Source organism: Canis aureus, chromosome 8 (genome assembly GCF_053574225.1).
Source record: "Canis aureus isolate CA01 chromosome 8, VMU_Caureus_v.1.0, whole genome shotgun sequence".
Lineage (NCBI taxonomy): Eukaryota > Metazoa > Chordata > Mammalia > Carnivora > Canidae > Canis > Canis aureus.
In genome coordinates, this window is record NC_135618.1 from 43,698,389 (window position 1) to 43,721,446 (window position 23,058).

Sequence of the window (23,058 nt, forward strand, 5' to 3'; positions counted from 1 at the left end):
TAAACACAACATAAACCAGCCTGTGGGACTTTCTGCTGCCGTACTTAATTGTGGCAAATAGCCTAAGAAGTGGCAAGAAAAACAGATGAGACACCTTTATAGTGAAAGAGGCACCATCTGTAGTTACCAGCTAGGATTTTTTGTCACAATCCATTCCCAGGAAGTGTAACTCAAGACTTCCAAATGGCTCTCTGTTGGATTTTCTTTGGGAGTTGAACAATGGCATCACAACCACCATTAGGGGAAAATAATACTACAATTCCATAGCAAGAGAATTTATTCCTGTTGAGTTCTATGGAGGGCCTGCATATTCTTCTAATTAATTAATTAATTCAACAAATGCGGATTACATGCCTGCTATCGGAATAATTTTAAGTAAGAAACAGACAATATCCATGCTTCCAAAGTACTTAAAGTCAAGAGGGAGAAGACATGCCTTCATCTGGTAAACAAGACACCACACTGGCTCACAATGACTGAGCAGGATTATCACCATGCTCTCTGCCAGGGGATTTAAAAGTGTAACCATCACCACTGCATCCAGGTAGATTTTATTATTGGCCCATCATCTAGAAAGAAAGGAGACAGAGAGGGGGTTATATCAATTTCTTGAGGTCCCAGAACTAATGTACCTGGCTGATTTTCAGACCTGGATTTACTCATACAAAGCCACTAAGCCAGGGTTTGCCAAATTTGAACTGTCACATTTACCTTTTATGCTACACCCAGGTGTTACCTGAACTGCTATCTATCTATCTATCTATCTATCTATCTATCTATCTATCTTTGCTTGATGAAAAGTAGCCCCATTTCGGCAGCAAGGTCTCCAACATTAATGGTTTGATTTAACTGAGGTCAGGTGGCTAGTGTGTGACTTGGTTCATTATGCAGATAGCTGCCTCAAAAATTTGTTCCTTTACCACTTTTGTCCAATTCAAAGGAGGTCAGAAATTTTAGAATAAGAACTACTAGTATAAGTACAATTTTTAGTTAGTTTTATGATTTTCTACATTTTTCTCTCCACTGTTTTTTTTTTTTTTTTTTTTTTTTTTTAAGTAAGATTGCAGAAGCGAAAGAAGATTGGAGTGTGCATTTTGGGGAACTAGAAACACATAGCTGGAGGGTCCTAATTGTTAGTTTCCTAAAATTAGGAAATAGAGAACTTAAGACAAATATTCCCAGATTATGCCCATAAAATGCAGTTGTATCCAACACCAGAACCCTTGGCCCTGGGCAACACAGTATACTTCCACTTGGAATCTCACTACCCCTTACTCAGCCCTTGTTCCAGCCCATCTGTTTTTCATCAGAGTATGCAGGCACACCACACCTCGCTGTATTATTTTTATCTGATTGTCATTTCCCTGGGCAACACTGATCAATCTTTTTTTTTTTTTTTTTGAAAATATAAATAGGCCTTGCTAGGCCTTGCTCCCCGGAGAGTTGCTGGAGAATTATTTTATTGATAATAGCTCTTTGCTACCTCTTCACAGAACTGGTGGTAGGTCAAGATTCTATTACTTATTATTCCAAATAGAAACAGCAGGATTCAGTCATGGCCCTGTGGTTCTCGCTCCTTGCGTTGTAATAATTAGCTCTACATAAGATTTGTGATTTTCCCTGGGAGTCTTTGTGAAGGCCTCACGGTATGGGATTGTGGTTGAAAATGGCAGGGACGAGTGGTCAGGGATCAGAGTCCCTGCCCTGGATCCAATCTGAATCTGTCAGCTTTCCTTTGTTTTATGTGTTCAGTTTCCAAGTAAAGTAATTCTTTTTATTATTATTATTTTTATAACTGGAGTTCAATTTGCCAACATATAGCATATCACCCAGTGCTCATCCCATCAAGTTTCCAAATAAATTAATTCTATTGTTATTGTTTAATCAGTATTCTGTGTCTTAAGCAATAAAGGTTGATGGCTCTGTCTATACCTTATGTGATTCTTTAATTTTCGAGAGTCATGGACTTTCCTATGTTGACACATGACATGCGAGGCCGAGCTGGAACGTAGCCTGGGCTCTTGGGTGGCTCAGATTCCCCGTCCTCCCACTACCCTGTGATGCTGCTATAGAGGGTACGTTAGAACAGGGAGGAAATAGTCGCTCGCCTTTTTTCTGCCTGGCCTATTTTTCTTTGACAGTGAGTCGATTTCATGGGTAAAATGAGAGGTTGTTCTTGATGGTCTCGGCGGTCTCACACGGCTCTCTCATTCGGTGATTCTCTCTCTCTCTCTGAACTTTTCTTTTATTCCCTGTGGGATGGGGTTGTAATGCAATGTGCTACAGTAGGAGAAAAACTTTCAAAGTCTTAGTGGATCCTAAATAGACTCGTTTAATCTACACGGGGATTTGAATCCTCACGTAAGACATTTTGCTTAATTAAGCCACATTCAAACATGAAAAAGTCATGTTCATACAAACTTAAGGATCAGATTTACAACTGCTGAGCACCTAGATGGTATGGATTAGTCTCAATTAGCCACATCCCGATTCTTGCTGAGAAAAGGTCACCAGATTATTCAGTCCTTCAGCTACTGGAAATTCAAGTCAGCCAGCTCAACCATGGCCAAATGTTTTAAAGGACACTTGGTTCGTCATGAAGCTTTCGTAGAGCGAGTAGGATTCATTCATTCACTTAACAAACACGCATTGAGCACACTGCACCACCTCGTATATTAAACACAAGGGATATGAAGATCAGGCTGTTTCCTGCCTCTTGAATGCACAGTTAATGAGGTTTCAGGAGCCTGATTGGAATAGAACAGACCGAGCGTCATCTTCTGGAACCCTCAGAGGAAGCAGTATCCTGTAGTAGATACAGGGTTTGTGCCCTTCTCTCCAGAAGCCAACTTGTAGCTTCGCTGTGTTTATAAAAGAAATGCATACTCCTTATAAAAATATCAAAAAAAAAATATCAAAGAAAATATACAGAAAGTAGATATTTGCAAATCACCCCGTGTTTGGTCATCCTAAACAACCGGCATTAATATTAGGTGAATAGCATGTTAAACATTGTTTTGTGCATAAATACAGATTTAAGGTTATATAAATACTTTAGCCTATCATGTTCTTTTTAAAGAAAAGAATCATATTTCATGGCCCTTGGAGTTAAAAATGGAAAAATTAGCATGAATTTGATGGTGTGGCTGAAATAAATTTTTTTTTTATTGCAGATGTAGTTTCCTAGAAGGCTCCTCTAATGTTAAAAAATCATTAAGACATTGGAATCATTATTACATCTTTAAAGTACTTTTGCTTTTTAGATGATGTCATTTGGTTCTTATGCTGTAAAAGATGGAGCTCTTGACACAGGTTTTACCGACCTCACTTCTCCCCACAGCTTCCAGGTTTCTTGGTTATGTTGTTACTTTGACATTGCCAAGGATGGTGACATTTTTATCTTCTTCTGTGACCCTGATTTTCACAATTGCTAAATATCAGTGCTATGTTGAAGTAGAGGCAACATTCATAGTCTTTTGGCCACAATGTCTGTATTCCTGAATTCTTTGTTCTAACTTCTCCTTTACGTGCTGTCAAACATTAATATGCAAGTGAGCCATCTGGGGAGCTTGTTAAAATGCAGATGAAGATTCCGTAGGTTTGCAATGGGGCCTGATATTCTGTCTTTGTTTCTAGGTGATGTTGATAAACCACAGTTTTTTGTCCTGAGAACTGATTTTCCAAGGAGCTCTGGTCCCTGAGTTCTTTATGGAGACTCACCGTGCGTTGCCTTTAGAACAAGCTAAGTCCTTGGCTGGGATTATTCCTGAATTTCATGTGTATAAGTATTTCTCCATTTTTTTTTTCTAGCATTAAATTTGATTTTGGAGAAATCTGAGACCAGCCAAAACTTCATTCTTTGTAGATATTTATTTTAGTCTCCTTAAAGACTTGAAAAAATAAATTTAAAAAAAAACTTTCATGTTGAATACTGTAGACAAAATATCCCTCATATAGATCATTGGGTATCACTTGAATTTCTAAAATGTTGTGTCCCTTAATTGTACAGTTTTGTTTTTGTTTTTTCTATTTCAGAAAATTTTTCTTGTATTATATCTTTGAAAACTTTTATTTTTCCTATTCCATTTGTTGAGTTCTTTCCTAGAAAGACAATCATTCTCTTTTTTAAACCATTTTTGTCTCCCACAAATAATATCTTCTCTCTGACTGCTTGGATATTTTGGAGATTTGATCCACATCCACCCAGTTCATAACAAGCCTTTATTTTAGATTGGGTCTAGATGAGACACCTCCTTTGGTAGTATCATTTCAGTATCTCCGTGTTCTACATTCCTTCCCTTGCATGTGCTAGCTCTCATTTATATTTTTATTTGTCACTGCCTCTTGTTTTTGAGATACTATTATTATTATTATTTAAATTTGTTCTAGTCAAGTTGATATAATACTTGAACATTTCTGTAAATCCTTATTTGCTGTTTTTTTTAGCTATTGTTTCAGGTTGAGTCCATTCTCCACCCTACCCTGAACCATTTATATTTATATGTCTCTTATTCCTCTTCGCCTGCCTTTATTTTGATTTTGCAATTTTTTAAATTCATCTCCCTCATATTTGGACAGATCAACCCAGGTCTTCTTGTTGCTCTTGTGGCATGCACATGATTTCTTAATTCCTTTCCAACCAGGAAGGAGACTGTGTGCAGAGCCACAGGGTGAGGGCTGAGTATTGAGGATGATGTCTGCTTTTACTCCTGCCTGAGGTTGTGGCCTGGGATGGGGTGGTGGGAGGGGGCTCACCTGAAGAAGATTACTTTCTTTGTTGTCATTGTGCTCTGAATAGACTCCCAGGTTCTGTTAGACATCCCGGGCTCACTCTTTCATGACCCAGGATATGTACTATTTCCATGTGAAGACACGTTCAGCTTTTATGCTTACCTTTTAATTCATGTCCCTCATAAATAGTGATAGGTTTGTTTTTTTTTTTTTTTTTTGCTTCTTTTCTTTCACTCATTTCCTCCCAAAAAGTCTTACTACATTTTCCTCATCAAAAGAGGGAAAGGTCTCAAGGATGTCAACTCAGTTTGCTCTTTCCCTAGGATTACTGAGAACTGCCCATCACACAGCTTCTAGGTTGTTGTGGGAGCAAGAGGCTGACCATACCAGCATGCTCTCTTTAAGGAAACCACTGTTTTTGGTATTTACAGCACTGAATTGTGGTTTTACATTGCTGAGATGCTTGGAGGCAAACACTTTTGCTCTTGATTACATTTTGTCTTTTCATCAAATTGGATGGTTATGGCCAAATGTTTCAATGCACTGTTTTAAAATGAAAGGTCCCCATGGATATGTCGTCAGGGTATTATTTGCTTGACATTCTGTATTCTTCCCACTGGATGTCCACAAAAGATACACTAAATCAAACATCTGTAGCCTTGTTTTTGCACATAGTTCCCTTCCTGGCTGACAGCAGATACTCACCAACGTTTGCTGAATTAATGAGATGAGTGGGGAGAAGGAGGGAGGTCTACTGAACAGCTGTTATGAGCCGGAAGTATCTTACTTCATTTACTTTTTGCAAGAACCAATGATAAGTTGGTGCTCCTATTTCTGTCTTTTAGATAAGGGTACTGATGGGCATACAGACTTTGTGGCTTGGTCATTGTAAACAGTCACAGCAGAGCCAGGTGTCACAGGCAGGTCAGTGTGAAGCCAGTCTCCTTCCACTGGGACACAGTCCCAGCCACATGGGAAAGGTGGACACAGCTAGAATGACCACCTTGTCCATATGTTGTGTCTTGATTAGTGGAGGGGTTGGATACAGCCCACAGATGTTTTGTATGTCCTGTACTTAATAAAATACATAAATGTCCATTATAAGATATTTGCATGTAAATCTGGATTGCATCATGACTTGAGAAATCAGAAGCTCTAGCTGCTCAAGGACTGTACCCTTCACTGGGACATCTGACAATGACTGGATAGCAGTCATCCTTTTTAGATGACACATGCACTCTATGAGGCACTGTGGCCCTCTTCCTCCCCCTACCTCCCTTCACATGCCTCACTGCTATAGGCATATGGGTTTGCAACCCTGACCCAGATGAAACTTGTCATAGATCCTCTGCCCTTGCAGACTGCACACAATGTAGGTACATCATGGTTAGTCAGAGAAATCTCCCAAGTCCTCAGAGGGCCCTAGTCCTGCCTGAAGCATGGTCACAGGAGGCCTCCCTGACACACAGCATTGTCCCTAAGGAATCCTTAGGCTCTACTGTGGAGTCTGGAAGTGTCACTTTATTCAGCTAAGAGTTACTGCCTCGTCAGCAAGCTCTGTAAAGACGGTGATCTTAGAGGTGGTTTACAAATCCTGCAGGAGCAGCTCAGAGTTGGGCTCTGGTCCCGAGGGACGACTCAAAAAGAGATCATCTTGTGTGTAGTAGGGTTGTTTTCTCCCCAGACAGAGAGAGAATTAATGAGAGTCAGGAGAGGTCTGTCCTCAGGGTCCAGTGGGAGCCCCTCCTGAGGAAGGGGCTGTCAGGATGCCTCCTCTGAGGGACGTGTTCCAGAAGAGCAATGATAGGAATCATCACCCAGATTAGCACCCCAGGGAAAACAAGCCTCCTCTTCCATCTCTCTGCTCAGCCACGGGCTCTGTTAGCTGTGATCTGACTGTCTTGCCAAGGGCAACCCTGCAACCCTGGAATTTGCAGGTGAGGGTTCTCAAGTTCTGGCATACCAGGAATTTATCTCTGCAGCCTGTGAATTATGGAGATTCCTTGGCTCCAACCTGATGCCATTGGGTAAGTATCAGGTGGAGTCTGGGAATTAGCATGTTTAGTAAAAGTCAGATGTTTAATATGGATGGGCCAGAGTGTGAGGGGAAAAAAAAAAAAATCAATGTAGTAATTTCCAGAAAAGTCAAACCTGTAAAGACACAAAGCAAGTCAGTGGTTGCCTGAGGCTGGGAGTAGGCTCAGGGGTTGACTTCAGATGGGTAGTAGGAACTTTATGGGGTGAGGAACAGGTTCTAACACTGGATTGTGTAATGGTTGCATGTTTGTATACATTAACTAGAAGTCACCAAACTGGCACATAGGAAGGGTAAATCTTCTGGTGTATAAATTAAACCTCCATGAAGCTGTTAAATACACACAAACACACATGCACACACCCCTACACCCTGAAGTAACAATAATATAATGATGTAATGAGGGGCATCTGGGTGACACAGTCGGTTGAGTGTCTCTCAGTTTCAGCTAAGGTCATGGTCTCAGGGTTGTGAGATCAAGCCCCACATTGGGCTCCATGCTTGGCATGGAGTCCATTTAGGATTCTCTCTTCCTCTCCCCCAGCCCTCCCTGCCCCCCCCAAGACAAATACATAAATCTTTAAAAGATAAGATAATGATGCAACCATGGAGCGACATGGAAAAATAATGAACGATGGTGATAATGATCATGAATATAGGGGTGATAGGGAACAATTACTGAGCAGTATCTATGGACCAGATGGCAAGCCAAGTTCTTGTCATCATTTCCTACTCCTACCCCATGAGATATGTCCCATCACCACCTTCAGTCTTGCAGATGGGAAGCTGAGGCTTGAGACCTTAGTGGTTTTCCCACTATACACAGCATTGTAGAGAAGACCTGAGGTGTGAACGCAAGTGATCTGATGCCAGGGAGGTAGTCCCTCACTACTTTGTTAATTACCAATTTGTCTGTCATGAGGCTCAGAGTCCCATGTAAGTAGGTCTGAGCTCTGACTTTACAACCTGCAACCAGCTGAACTTGAGCACCGGCCTTCATCTCTACCCACTCAACTGTGCAGATGTGCAGACTGGCGATGATAGTGCCCCTCTCATAGGTTTTTTTGGAAGAAAGAAATGAAGTAGGTCACAGAAAGCCTGGTGCGTATACAAAGCTTTCTAACATCGTGAAGTTAGAATATGTTGATCCCTTGGCATAGATGTTGGTGCATCACATGAGCTTAATAAATACGAGCTAATATAGAACTCTAAACATTGCAATTGTTTGCTTGTCCAACAAGCACCTGAGCATCCATAGCTGCCAAGCCCTAGGAGAGTCACTGAATCAGACCAGGTAAACAATAGGTCACAACCCTGCTTTCCAGGACCCAACACATCCACTTATGACCGGACCGGGATGTTTGAGTACTTCACGAGGTATAGGTGATGATTCAGCTGCCCCCCTCAATGATGGCACACAAACAGAGGTCACTGTTGCAGAGACAGGGCAAATCTTCACAGAGGCACAGACTATTGTGCTCAGCCTTCAAGAATGAATGTCTTTGTAGCCAATGTCTTTTTATGTTTGCAGCATCTGTTCAAACCACAGGCAGCACCAAAGAAAATTTTCTTCCAGATTTATAGATCTGTAGAAATCCCAGTTTTCCTTACTCTGTAAGGCTGTCTTATTTGTTCAGGGATCTTGGCGTTCCCCTCACCTCATCTCTTTCTTCATACGAATCCCGATGGCTTCATTCTCGGAGCGGAACTCTCCAAGTGGAAACGGAGCGCTGACTTCTGGGAGGTGGCTGGTATCATTTACCCCCTCCGTGCTGACTCCCCAAAGCTGCCATGCAAAATATGGCTTCTTGGGGACCCTGGGATCCAGCATTGTGACTCTGCGTGGGACATCTTCTACATATCCCCTGTTGTGATAAAGCAACCATTCGTGAAGAGCTGTTCTCCTACCTGGAGGGTGAGTTCACTCCTAGGAAAACTCAGAAAAGTCAGGTGTTTCTAAATGGCTGTGATTTGGGTGTGCGGAGGTTGTTTAATTCCCTCCCCCTTGATTTATGGTTTTAAACTCCCAGAAACATATGGCTTCTGGCTAAACCAGAGTTACATGTCTTCTTTCCCTGAATTTCTCAATTCAGGGGAAAAAAATCAGCCAAGGGTAAGGTCGAAGTTGCAAGCTTCATTAGGGTAGCAAGAGCTGAAACTTCTCAGGAGCTGCCTTCCTTTCATTTTATATTGCAAAACATAAGGCAGTGACTTCAAAACCAGTTCTTCTAATTCTTAATATTGGTTATCCACCATCCTCAATCTGATTGAAAATAGATTGGGGGGCACTGAAGGCCAATACCTAGAATATTTTAATTCTCCAAGGCATTGATTTTAGGAAGGGAAGAGAAGGAAATTTGGTGGCCATTAGCAAAAGTCCTCAGGATCTAATACAGATGGACTTCCTTCAAGTGCCTCTGTCTCTAATTTTGTTAGATGAGAAGGGGACTCAGCGTTTTACACAGGCATGTGCAGTAATTTATAAAACATGTACATAAATTACCTGATGCCTCATTCCGCTGATACTCTTCCAATTGCCTTAATAGACCATAAAAATTGTAATGCCATGGTGAACCGTTAAATGCTCAGCTATTTAGCTCAGCAAGTTATATAATTTGTAACCAAGTAAATCTAATTTTGAAATAGGTGGGAGAAGGGAAGCCACTCCCGGGAGTCCTGCTTGCTGGCTTTCCTGGAGGGAGCATCACCCATGATGGGCCCCCTAGACTCTGAGTACCTGCTAATGAAACCAGATTCTTTCAACAGCTAATGAGTTCGGCTCTTTTAATATAACTTAAGATATGAGCGCTTTTTGTTTTTCCTTTCTTTTGTGAGATTGTTTGGAACATCCAAGGGATTTGAGTTCTCCCATGTATTCGACAATTCATGTCGATAAGTTGCCTGCCCAATCATTTAAGAATTATTTGAATTGCTTCTGGCAACCCCTCCCTCTGGGATACCAGCTACACCTCGAATGATGTACAAAGCCTAGGTTGACACTAAAAAGGGTGAAGTGTGGGTCTCTGCCTATTAAATATTTTGCATCCAAAATGAAAAAAAAAAACCAACTGTATAAACTGTAAATAATTAACAGAAAAGCAGGTGGAAGTAAGTTTGGCAGGGAAGGTGGGACAAGGTCCTAAATCTGTCTTGCAAAGAGCTTAGACTTTATTTACTGAATGGTGGTGGGGGGGTGCGGTCTGCTGAAGGAAAGGGGAAAGAAGATCAAGCTGGTGGCACCATGTGGAGAAGGAAGTCTTGGAGTACTTGCCAAGAATCACTTTCAGAAATGTGAGGCTGAGATGATGAGGGTTTCAGTTGGATGGTGTCAAGCAGAATGAAAGGAAAGAAGCAGGTACAAGCACTATGAATATAAGGTAGGCAGCATTCTAAAGTGACTCTTAAATTCCAACCCCAGTGTCCTACTCTCTTGTATAATCCCCTCACCTTGAGTGTGGGTGAAATTTGTGAATATAAGGAAATATCCACCCCATAACTAGGTAATTAATCTGTTGACTTGAGGGAATAACAAAGGAGGCTGACTAGGTGGGCCTGGTCTAATCAGGTGAGAATTTCAAAGAAGATGTAGCATCAGACATTCCCTCTGCAGATCTTGAGGACGAGAGCAAACAGCTCTGTTGTGAGTTGTTGCGTTCCCCTAGGTCCTACATACAAAGAACTGAATTCTTCCAACAACCAGTGAATTTGGAAGAGGAAGCTAACACTCAGATGAGATTCTGGCCTTGCCAACACTTGATTTCAGCTTTGTGAGATCCTGACTAGGGGACCAGCCACACTGTATCTAGATGTTGGACCTTCTGAACTGTGAAATAAACAGGAAGATTTGTTTTAGTGGCCAACTTTGTGGACAATCTGTTATGCAGCATTAGAAAACTAATACAAATTCCAAATCACTAGCCTCCAAGACTCATAAAATCTTACTTTAAACAATGCATTTTTATTTCAGATATATACAGTGAATCAATCAAATAATCTATTGATAAAGTGCTCCCAAGCTGGGGGTCTTTCACGTTTACTGAACGTAGATCATGTTTCCATAGTCACTGTAATCAATATTGCTGTAACCGCGATCCTACTCAAGTACTTTTGTCAATGCCCATTTAGGTCAAGGAGGTCTCCTTTATTTCCCTACCTATTCACAATTGTGTATCTCTGAAACCCAGGAAGATTTCATTCCACGTGTAAGACTTAGATAAACATATGTCTTGAAACAGCAGAGGAGGGATTTACCAGGGAATGCTGACTCACCAGCTCTCTGGCTTCCCATCAGGTGGAATTTGCTTTGGTGAAAGATGCTCTGGCCACCATCCAGAGAGGGATTCTCCACCCTGAAAGTTCAGAAATTCTTCATTGTTAGAGTTCTAGAAGGTTTGATACAGGGTCAGACCTGGCAGGCTGGGTTCAGGCTGTATTCAGATCCTGGTTCTAACCCTGAACCTCAATTTCCAGATTTTTTTAAATGCTGAAAAGATGCCTATCTTAGAATGGCTTTGGGGAGATAAAATGATTAATGAAGTGATTCCACATGAGTCACTTGAAGTAATGCTGAACATTGGAAAACGCTCATTTATAGATGAGTTAGGATAGTAATGATGATAACTTATCGAAAGAGCATGCGCATAGTAGGGGTTCTCTGAGTGAGTGAGTGAGTGAGTGAGTGAGTAAATGAATGAATATATGAAGAGTCTTGGTGATAACATCTGAGGCCAGTTTATGAATTAAACAGGAGGACTTGGAACTGCCAAGAATCTGGGGTAATTATCTTGGCCTGACTAAGGAAGCTATAGGGGGTGCCAAATTATTTCCAAAGGCTGATGGGAGAACATGAGATTCTGGACGAGGGCAAGGGGAGTTTTGTTTTGTTTTGTTTTAATGCGGGAATTGGCTGCTTCCTACCACCAGTCTGTGATCTCCAGATACATCTATCAACACATTCGGCTTAAATGAGCCCAGATGTCCAGCTCCTTAGGTTGACTTGCTAGCATCCAGTCTCCTTGGCACAGGGCCTGGCTAGATGCTAATGCCTGAGTCTGTAACTCCCCCTTCCTTAACCAGCACCAACCCCTTTGGAACAACTTAGACTTTATCCTAACATGTTTATTCAAGCCCAGCCTTGCTGAGCTCACCACCATTCTGTTTCATCAGACCAGTGTTGCATCCCATGCTCCAGTTTTTCATGTATTGATGCCATATTTTAAACCCCAGAGGGTGACCTGATTTTCTGTCCCTTCAGGGAGGGGGCCACTCAGGCTTGCCATTCTATCCCATCTGCAGAATAAATCATACAAACTGAATAGACCTAGTGAGATTATAAAGCCAAAGCCAAAATGTATTTTGCCCAAAGTCATTCTAGACCAAAGACAATTCACAGACAGTGAAATGAATATTTTTCCTTTACTTTTATGATCTGAAAGATTTATGGACCATGACTTTAAAAGCCTATTTAAGTTGTGTAGAAGAATGCCCTGATTTTTTAGATATATGCTGAAGAATTCAGAAATGAAGTGTCATGATGTCTGCAACTTACTTTCAACTGGGTCAGCAAAAAGCACATATGCATATACATATATGGAGATAGGTAGACATCAGGCATATTTGAGTGGTATGTGTATTAGACATTCAGACAATTACACATTGTACTAGTCTTGCAACATTTCTCTATGTTTGAAAATAATATATTGTTGGAAAGAAATTCTAGCTGTGTTTTAATTCCATTTTGTGCATCCAAAGGAGTATTTGTTCTTTTCTTCTGTTATGTTGACTCTAACCATTTTAATGTATGGAAACTTTCACTAGAATTGCCTTCCACCATGCACTTATATTTTTGTTTTTAATTCTTTTATCCTTAGAACCGTTTTGTCCAACCTTCTTCTTAGAGCATAGATTTACTTTCTGCTTTTAGTGTAATTTGACATTTAATAAGAGTAGGCTTCCTTTGGCTGTTTCTTTTCACCGATGTCTTAATAAATCAAACTATCTCTAGCCTCTGTGATTAAGCCTACCCAACACTCCATTTCCCATTAGGATAGGAATGTCTGTAACTCTCCCCCTGCCAGGCTGCCACAGAATGACTTTGCATTGTGATGGTGGCCTAGAAGTTGCATGGAATTAGATCAAACTCAATTTGGCCCTCTTTGATTTGGGCCTCCTAACATAATTTTCTAGTGTTTGACCCAATAAAGATCATAAAGTGGAGAATTTGAGAAAACCTGATTACAGAAGGTTTTTTGTTGTTGTTGTTGTTTGATTTGGTTTGTTTTTACTTAAAAGAAATCAAAAGAACTAGTGGAAGACGTTTAAAGAAATGACACTGCATGGGGGGACATTACCATGAGACAAGACACATCAGAATCAACCGACCAGAAAGGCACCTTGGTGCTACTCCTCGGAGAGGACACAGCTGAACAGGAAGAACACTGATCTCGCAGAGAGAAACAGAAAGAGGATAATTCCGTGTTAGCAACTTACTTCTCAGATGAATTACTTCTCTGAGCATATCCGCATTAATGGATGATGGTGGCTTTGGATCCCCTAGAGGTAGCGAGATCTTATCATCAGAGAAGACATTGACCGAAAGAAGTTCCACTGAAGATTTGCCGACTCACTTAATCCTCATAACAGTGCTTTAAGGTTAATAGAATTAGCCTCAAGTTTCACGTGCAGAAACTGAGGCTCAGAGATTTGAGTAATTTGCTGAATAAAGCTGGTTAGCGACACGGATGGATCCTCACATGTGTCTTTTGGACTCTAAATCTCATACTCCATGTTGTCTTTCCTCTCTTCCCTAACACTCTCTTCATACACACTCTGTTTTGGCACGCACCTGTTGATAGACACTTGGTTGTTTCTACATGTGTGTATTATGAATCATGCTGCTATGAACATTCATGGCCAAGTTTGTATGTGACCATAGATTCTCAGTTCTCTTGGGTATGGATGTGGGAGTGGAATTACTGGGTAAATTGGTCACTTTACATTTAACTTTTTGACATGCTGCCAAACTGATTCCCAGAGCAGCTTCATTATTTTATTTTCCCACCAGCAGTGGACAAGGGCTCCGATTTCTTCACATTCTTGCCAGCAGTGGTAATCGCGTCTTCTGATCATAATCATCTGGTGGGTGTGCAATAGTATTTCATTGTGAGTTTAACTTGCATTTCCTTAACGACAAATGATGCTGAGTGTATTTTCCTGTGTTTGCTGGTCATTCGTAGATCTTCTGTGGAGAAATGTGTATTCAAGTCTTTTGTCAACTTTTAATCAGGTTAGTTTTTATTGTTGAGTTTTAAGAGTTCTTTATAGAGTCTGACTACTCTTACCAGATCTATGATTTGCAAATATTTTTCCCCATCCTGTGGCTTTGTTTTTACTTTCTCAACAGTGTCCTTTGACGCACAAAAAAGTGTTTAATTTTGATGAAGTTCAATGCATTTATTTCATCTATTTTTCATGAAGATAGACACCTATGTTTTAAGAGTTTTATTGTTTTAACTCTTACATCTAGGTCTTTGATCCATTTTGAGTTAATTTTTTATATGGTGTCAGATAGGGGTCCATGTTCATTCTTCTGCATGTGGACATCAGTTGTCCCAGTGCCATTTGTTGAAGAGACTCTTCTTTTCCCAATGAATAGTCTTGATATCCTTGTCAAATATTTCCCAAATTTGCTTTTTTTCTAAGATTTATTTATTCATAACAGACAGAGAGAGAGAGAGAGAGAGAGAGAGGCAGAGACACAGGCAGAGGGAGAAGAAGGCTCCATGCAGGGAGCCGTGGTACTCCAGGATCAGGCCTTGAGCCAAAGACAGACATTCCATTCAACTGCTGAGCCACCCAGGTGTCCCCCAAATTTGTTTTTATACCTTCTTCCAGTTCCCTTTATTTAGTAGGAGATTTATATACAGCAGATATGGTTTGGATATAAAAACAAGCAAGCAAATATAAATACGTATATAAACATACACACACATATGTATATATCATATACAGTTGACCTCGAACAATGCAGGTTTAGGGGCACTGACCTCTTCCTTCCCATGCAGTAGAAAATCCACACCTAAATTTTGACTCCCCAAAACCTTGACTACTAATAGTCTACTGTTGATCAGAGACCTTATCAATAGCACAGTTGACTAACACATATTTTGTATAGTGTACGTCTTATATACTATATTATTACAAAAGTAATAAAAGTAAGCTAGAGAAAAGAAAGGAAAATGTTATTAAGAAAATCACAAGAAAGGGAAAATACATGTGTAGCACTGAACTGTTTTTATTGAAAAAAATCTGCCTATAAGTGGACTCATGCATTTCAAACCTGTGTTGTTCAACACATATTGTCTATATGTGTCTATACATATAATTTCAAAAAAATATTTAACAGAGAGAGGGGGGCACAAGCAGGGGGAGCAGCAGAGGGAAAGGGAGAAGGAGGCTCCCCACTGAGCAGGGAGCCTGATGTGGGGGCTTGATCCCAGGACCCCAGGATCACGACCTGAGCCAAAGACAGATGCTTAACCAACTGAGACCACAGGCACCCCATAATACAATTTTTTTAAAGATCAGAAGTTTTGGGATTTACATATATTTTTTAAACAGATGAAGCTCCACCTGACAACTGTATGATTTGAGATTTTCAGAGCTAAAGATGGGCAAAATGGTGTAAGCCAGAGTATATTCAATATGGTAGTTATTAAATTAATTCTGCACTGTAATTGCTCATCTTCTAATGGTACTCATTCCTACCTGCCCTATTATAGCAATTGAGACCCTGCTATTAGTATAAAAATTTGTTGAATAAGAACATCATTTGGCTCAGCAGAAATGCCAACTTTGGAAATGGAGAGAAAAATCCAACAATGAAAAGCAGACTGGGAGAAGGTACAGGAAAGAACACCCTGGCCCTCTGGGTCTGTTTGGCGAGTAGATGCCACTAGCCTCTTGTTAGCATGTCAGAATTGGGTAAAAGTGTAAGAGAATCTCTTCTCTCATAGTGTTCACTGGAGGGGAGGGGCTCTGAGATGTACCACAGAATGAAAGAAGATGGAAGTTAGAGTCACGCAGACTTAACTTTGAATTCCCTGGTTTTGCCATTTTACTTATCTCTGTGACCTTGGGCAAGTAGACTTTACTTCTCTGAGCTGTTTTTATCTTCTAGTAAAATGACATGGTGATACTTTCATGGCACATCTGTGAGGACCATGAACAAACTGTGTTTAGCATCTAGCTTCATATCCACACTGTGGAAGCATTTAATGCAAAGAAAGGTTTTGTTATTATTTATAATTATTAATTCCCACTAGACCTTGGGCTTGGGAAATTCTATTCAGCTTAGAGAGATCAAGCACAAACATCATTTACACACAAAAAGTCTTATGTGGCACTCACCCTCAAGCCTACATACACATGAGCCTGTGCTCCATATTTCTGAATCTCCCACCCCATATTCTCAGAAAATCAAGTTCTTTTCTTTTCTTTCTTTCTGTCTTTCTTTTTTTTGTTTTTTTTTTTTTTGTTTGTTTGTTTGTTTTTTTGTTTTTTTTTTTGAGAGGCAGAGACACAGGCAAAGGGAGAAGCAGGCTCCATGCAGGGAGCCCAACACGGGACTCGATCCTGAGTCCCCAGGATCACACCCCAGGCTGCAGGTGGCGCTAAACCCCTGAGCCTCCCCGGCGGCCCTCAAGTACTTTTCTTATTATGTGTCAATATGAATTATGGGTCAATTATGTGTCAATCACACATGTACACTCTCTCCTTCAATGTTTAGTTTATTTTTTCTCTTTTTTTATTGAAATATAAATTACATATAATGAAAGTCACCTATTTTGGTGTAATTCTATGAGTTTTGACAAATATAATAAAGATAAATATAATAAAATTACCACTACCAAAATCAAGATATAGAACATATTCATCACTCCCAAAATTCCTTCACAGGCATTTGTAGTCAACCCTGCTCCCCACCGCCAACCACTACACTGTATTCTGTCTACATGGTTAGCTTTTTCAAAATGTCATCAAAAATGGAATCGCACAAAAAATTTGAATATGATTTATTTCACTGAACAATGCATTTGTGATTCATCCATGTGGTTGTATGTGTGTATATATATCCATAGTTTATTGATTTTTATGGCTGAGTAGTATTCCATTGAATGGATGTACTGCCATTTGTTATACATTTGCCCATCAAAAGATGTTTGGATTCTTTCCAGATTTGTGTGATTACAAACAAAACCACTGTAAACATTCATAGTCAGATTTTAGTGAGACTATAACCTTTCATTTCGCTTGGGGAAATGTGTAGGAGAGGGATTTCTGAGTCTAGCTGCAGTACTTTCTTAAAAAAAATAGAATGTCTAAGGCAAATGTTGGTTTGAGAAATGTGAATAGTAAGAACATAGGTATTCTTTATAACATTTTGTATACTTTTCTTATGCTTAAAACATTTAAAAAAAATAAAATAGTCTTTAATAAAAGTTATGCAATAGAAGTCAACTCAACAACGCAGATGATTCTGGTAATTATATCAAGGTATGGAACCTTGGCTTTGTCACAGTGATAAAATCCTTTAGTACCTGAAGACACTAATAATTTTAACCAGTCCGTTGAAGCTTCTTAATGATTCTATAAATAGAAACGAATCAACCTTATCTAGAGCGGACCAGGTGGCTGCTTGGGACGGGGAAAATCTCTCTAATGGTTCCACGTTCCAAGAACAAATGCATTCCACATAGATGCTCACGACTCCCTTCCTCTTCCACTTCCTTTCCTTCTTTGTTTTTCCCCACTTCCCCTCTGCCTCCACCTAACCACGGTGCCACCTTCAGTCACTTACTGCTCTTCCTTCACATCTGTTCTTTTGAAAGGAGCTTTCCACAGAGGGCAGAGCATTTGCAAGGTGTTAACCTCTCTTATGGATATAAATCATGATTGTATCCTACACGCCTCTTCCCCACACATGGGGTGAGGAGCGGATCACAAGAAAGGACCAAGGAGAAAGGAAACCCGTGGTGCTAAGCTACAACAAAGAGGTGAAGGGTCACCGGATCACATCCTACCCCACAATCAGCGTGCAGCAAGGAGTCGGGTGCCCCCCCCCCCAGCCACCTGGAAGGTGACAATGGGGACATGTCCAGGCAGAAAATGCTTTTTGTAAAGTGCCTTTGGATTATGTTTCAGAAAATGGTATTAGCTGTAGTGGTGATAAATGGTTTTTTAAGCCTACAAAACATTCATCAGCTTAGCACTCAGGCCCTTCAGGTAATGCAAAGAGCGAACATTGACTGGAAACATGAAATGTGGGCCAGTGCACCATCCACTAACTAAAATGTTTCATCTGGTAATCACTCCGGAGCAAGATTTATTTTTGGTTTCACAAACATCTTTTTAATTTAAATTAGATTTAAGGTATCCCCTCCCTTCGTCCTCTCTCCTCTTAGAATTTCACATTTGCTGGCTTTTTTTTTTTTTTTTTATTAATCCTCTCATAATCATCTTCAAGTGGTTCCATAGAGAAAACTGTATGCGGGGCTGACCAGTATTATGAACTCCACTGGAAGTTTGGGATGATGGTATGTTTTGCGGGAAGTGAGCCGAGAGTCCTTTCAGTAGAGGAGTTATGAAGAAGTCAGATGTATAGTCTGAGTGTCATGCTTCTGGACATTGCTGCAGGACCCCTGGATGTGAGTTACAAAGCTTGGGAATGCCTTGGCATTCCCTCGTCTGTGGAGCCATTTTTCAATTCTCTCCATTCCACCCAGACGGAAAGATATACCCCCCCTGCTCCACCCATGCAGGACTCTCCAGCTGGTTCCACAGAGGCGTCCATCACGGCATCCCTTGACCCTCTTCCCACGTGCTCATCACCAGCAATGCCCCTGTGCCCTTGATACCAGGAGGCTGATCTCACTTAGGACTGAGCTCCCCGCTGCCTTTGCTGGGGTCTGGCACCAGCAGACACTCACTGAATGCTCAGTGAGAGAACCCAGTCATTTTAACGTGTGCCATGAGCCTACATCCTGAGAGAGTGAGGAAGACAGGTGGCCAGAAAGAGGAAAAGAAAGACAAAGGAAATTTTGTCCCATGATGAATCTAATGGACCGCCCCCCCCTTTTTTTAAAGATTTTATTTATTTATTTATTTATTTATTTATTTATTTATTTATTTATGAGAGACACACACAGAGAGAGAGAAAGAGAGAGAGAGAAGCAAGCTCCATGCAGGGAGCCCAACGTGGGACTCAATCCTGGGTCTCCAGGATCATGAGCCAAAGGCAGATGCCTTAACCGCTGAGCCACCCATGCATCCTGGACCACCCTTTTCAAGATAATGAGAAGTAGCTCAAAGAGAGCATTTTGGAAGGAGTAAAGAATCTTTAAGATAGGAAATAAGGTCACATCACATCACATGGGGTACTGAGTGGTCCTAGGGATAGACTCATTTCTTTGCAAATTTCTAGATTTACTCGATATATCTGCCCCCAGCCCTGCCACATGCACACATCCACAATTCTTTTCAGTTTTTGAATGTACTCTTTCCATCCTTTTCAATTTCCTTAAAACAATTTCAATATAAGAATCTCTTAATTTCAATTCCAAGTTAAATCTCTCTGGCGCGTGTCTGCGCACACACATGCGCACGTGCACATACACACACACTCCACTACTCTCCTTAAGCATTAAAAATGTCTCTGTTTTTCATCAGCTTTTCTCAAGGATCATGTTTCTTGGAGGCCCCAATGTGGAACTCCAAATAGAATGATATTTGTTTGCATGTAGTAGAGAAACATCTAATATTGAGACGGAATTCCTCAGAGAAGATTCCCACGGCTTCTCTTACTCCGTCCGGGGATTTGTGCGGGCAGGGTGTGTTCAGATGCGTAGCAGCATCTGCTCGGAATGCTGTCAATATCGATGGGCCCTGCTCTTGTTTACTCGTGGATGAAGCCTGCACGTCTGTAGCTTCAGAAGCAGATGCGTGTGTCTTATCGGAGAGCAGCTTGAACTGGCACGATTCTGGAAAGAAGTTCGCAGAAGTTAATTTGATATGTATTTTAATCATTCAGTTCAGGTTAACCCTCATTTACTGACACCTTGTCACATGCCAGACGCTGCCAGGTAATGCGCCGTATGCGGAGCGTCCCTCGAGCTGTGACTCCAAAGAGCAGCTCCGTTGGGGCAAGGGGTTGGCTGTCTTCACCCCCATCTAAACCTGGATTATCTCCTGGTGTGAGACCACCCCAATGAACATACAATCTAATATTTAAAAAGAAAATCAAGTTCTTGCTAAGAAAAGACAACTTTGAGACAATTCCCCCAGCTGCTCTTGCTTTAAGACAGATTCTCTTGCAGATACTCAGCGCCCACCTCTGAGCGCACGTATTAATAAGCCATGACACCTGACCTCAGAGTGTAAAGCACATAGTGTTAATGGCTGTGGGGAGGTATACAGTAGGTACTTGGTAAGCACAGAGAAGTCAGCCCCATTTGGTAGGTAAGAAAAGGCTCCTTGGAGAAGTTTACTGACTGAAAGGCTAACATGGGCATACACTCTCCCATCATTCTGTACCTTCATCATCCACTAATGAAATGGAGGTGTCTATCCCAAAACATCACGAACCAAGTGGCTTCTCAATGATAGAAATTTCTGGAGGCAGGAAGTCCCAGATCAGGGTGAGAACATGATTGGGTTCTGGTAAAAGCCTCTTCTGGATTGTAGCCAGCTGACTTCTCGCTGTGTCTTCATGTGTCCTCGTGTCCTGGAGGGATCTTGTACATAAGGATGCTGACCGCACTTGACCTACCTAACCCTAACCCCTTCCCCACCTCCTAACACCATCACACTGGGGGATCGGATCCCAACATATGCATTTTGGAGGGACAGAGACATTTAGTCCAGAGCTGTGTTTATGAAGACCCATCTCAGTGGCCTCAGTTTAGACAGCAAACTCAGAAGCTCCATACAGAGCATTTTGCTGTCTTTCCCTAGATATCCCCAAACTGCCACACCTCCTTAGATCTGCATTTCGGTACCTTTTTTCCTACTCCTGCTCTCACAAAAGTGGCACAGTTGCCTTAATTCAACTCTGCTTTGACTTGCCCCCACCTGTCTCCTCTACACAGTTCTGTTCCCACTGGGCTGGAAAACCGAAGGCAGCTTTTGTAAATTGTGCACAAATATAGTCAGGGTGAGACTAACATGAAGTATATAGCATTTGTAACAGTTATTTTGTAGTTCATTGAGGGTGGAGGTTCAGATCAGAGGGCTTTCATTCCCTTGGAACATTCCATATTTATGTGGTTTCAGAGAGCTTTGTTTTTAAACAAAGCTAGTTTGGAAAAGCAACTTTCTTTCTTTCCCTTCCTTCCTCCTCCTTCCTAACTTTCTGCAACTTTGGATCAGAAACAGCCCTGCAAAAACAGGCACCTACAAAGTTCTTGGTGGCTTTACTTTTCTTTCTCCCACCTTATTTCTCATCATTGTTTGGGATCTCAATCTAAACCTGGACTCTACAGAGAAAGCCTACGTGGTAAATGGTTACTAACCAGTTAGCCTGCCTAAGTATACGGACTTTAATCACCAAGAACCATATCTACACAAATTTGTTCTTCCTTTCTTCTCTTATTCACTCCGAACCCTTGGGAGAAAGTTGTTGTCTTGTCATCTGGACCCTGGTCCACCTTCACCCCGATGGTCCTTAAGAACTTTGGAGATGCTCTCCTCTAAGGACTGACCTAAAATCACTCAAGATGTAGGGCAACATTAACAGCAGCTTGGTTGGCGCTGGTGGCTGTCAGTCATAACCTATCCTATGCCATACCTTTTGTTTCTCTGGAGAGCTTTCTACCTGCTGGGGACATTTTCGCTCCCAGCTTCCGTGTTCCAACTCTGGGCACAAGAGAAATAATTTCTGCTAGATTGTTTGCTACTAGAACAGAAGGACGATGTTGGGAGCTCTTTTGGTTCCTGACACCTCAAATAGTGTTCGGCTGCTAACTGGCACTGTGTTCGTTTCTATGGCTGCTGGGGTAAATTCCCACACATTTCATGGTCTTCAAAAATACAAATTTACCACCTCCCAGGATCTAAAAGGGGGCTCACTGGGTGAAAACAATTGCATGCATAGCACCCAATACATTTCTATTTGCTGTAATAAGAACACCGATACCAGCAAATAGCATTCCAAAAGGGTTCAGCGTGAGACAGGAAATGTGGTGAACCAGTGTGGAGCAAGGGAAGAATTGACCTCAGAGACAGCTCTTCGGTTGCAGTGATTAAAAACGGAGCAGTAGTGTCACACCACCTCACACGTGACTGGTAAGCCACTTCACTTCCCCAGGCCTTGGTCTCTTGGTCTGCGAAATGGGAATAAAAGTGCAATGGTCATGTGATTGTGAGGACTGAATGAATTCGTGCATCAAAAGGGCTCGGCATTGTGTCTGGTACATAATAGTCACATGGTAAATTTTAGTGATTAGTAGCATCACCCACAGCAGACTGTGGGGGGCTCTATGATTTCTTAGTGAGGGAAGAGTTGAAATTAATAGCAGAACTGCCTCCCCAACAAACACCCATACCATATGTCATTCAAAATGTGATGCCTCAAACTATCCCCAAATGAACCATCTCTCTATATATATACGGCTTCAGTCATAAGATTTGACATGACCAAAATTTCTTCGTTCTGATATTATATTTATTTTCACTGAGTCATAAACTAAAGATTCTCCCAAACTGTTGCCATATACAAGCTTTAGTGGAGTTTTGGTGTTCTGGTGAAAAGTAAAATAAAAAATAAAGAAATTAGGCCATGGTAGCCGAGGTCTGAGCAATGCTTCTGTCTATGTCCCCTCTAGGAGAAACACAGAAAGTGCTAGCATAATCAGTTATGCAAGAAAGCTCACTCCAGTGTTTAATGTTGTTGCACTGAGCTTACTCAATGACTTTTGGCCACACAACCCTTGTTTTTCATAAGTATATTTGTTAATCAGTTTGTTTGAAAATGCAAGCAACAGAAACCCCCATCCTAGCATAGTTAATCAGGAAAGTGGATTTATCACACCAAGTAATTGCATTGAACAAGAGTGGAGTCCAGGCATGGTTGACTCTAGTGACCAAATCATGTTCTTGGTCGATCTCTAACCAGTTGCTTTTCTCTGTGTGCATGCAGTGCCTTCTTAAGAAGTCTTCCCCTCAGTGGTTAAAACACAGACAACACCAGCTCGAAGATTTCTAGGAGCACTGAAATCCCCAGAAGACAGGAAGGAAAG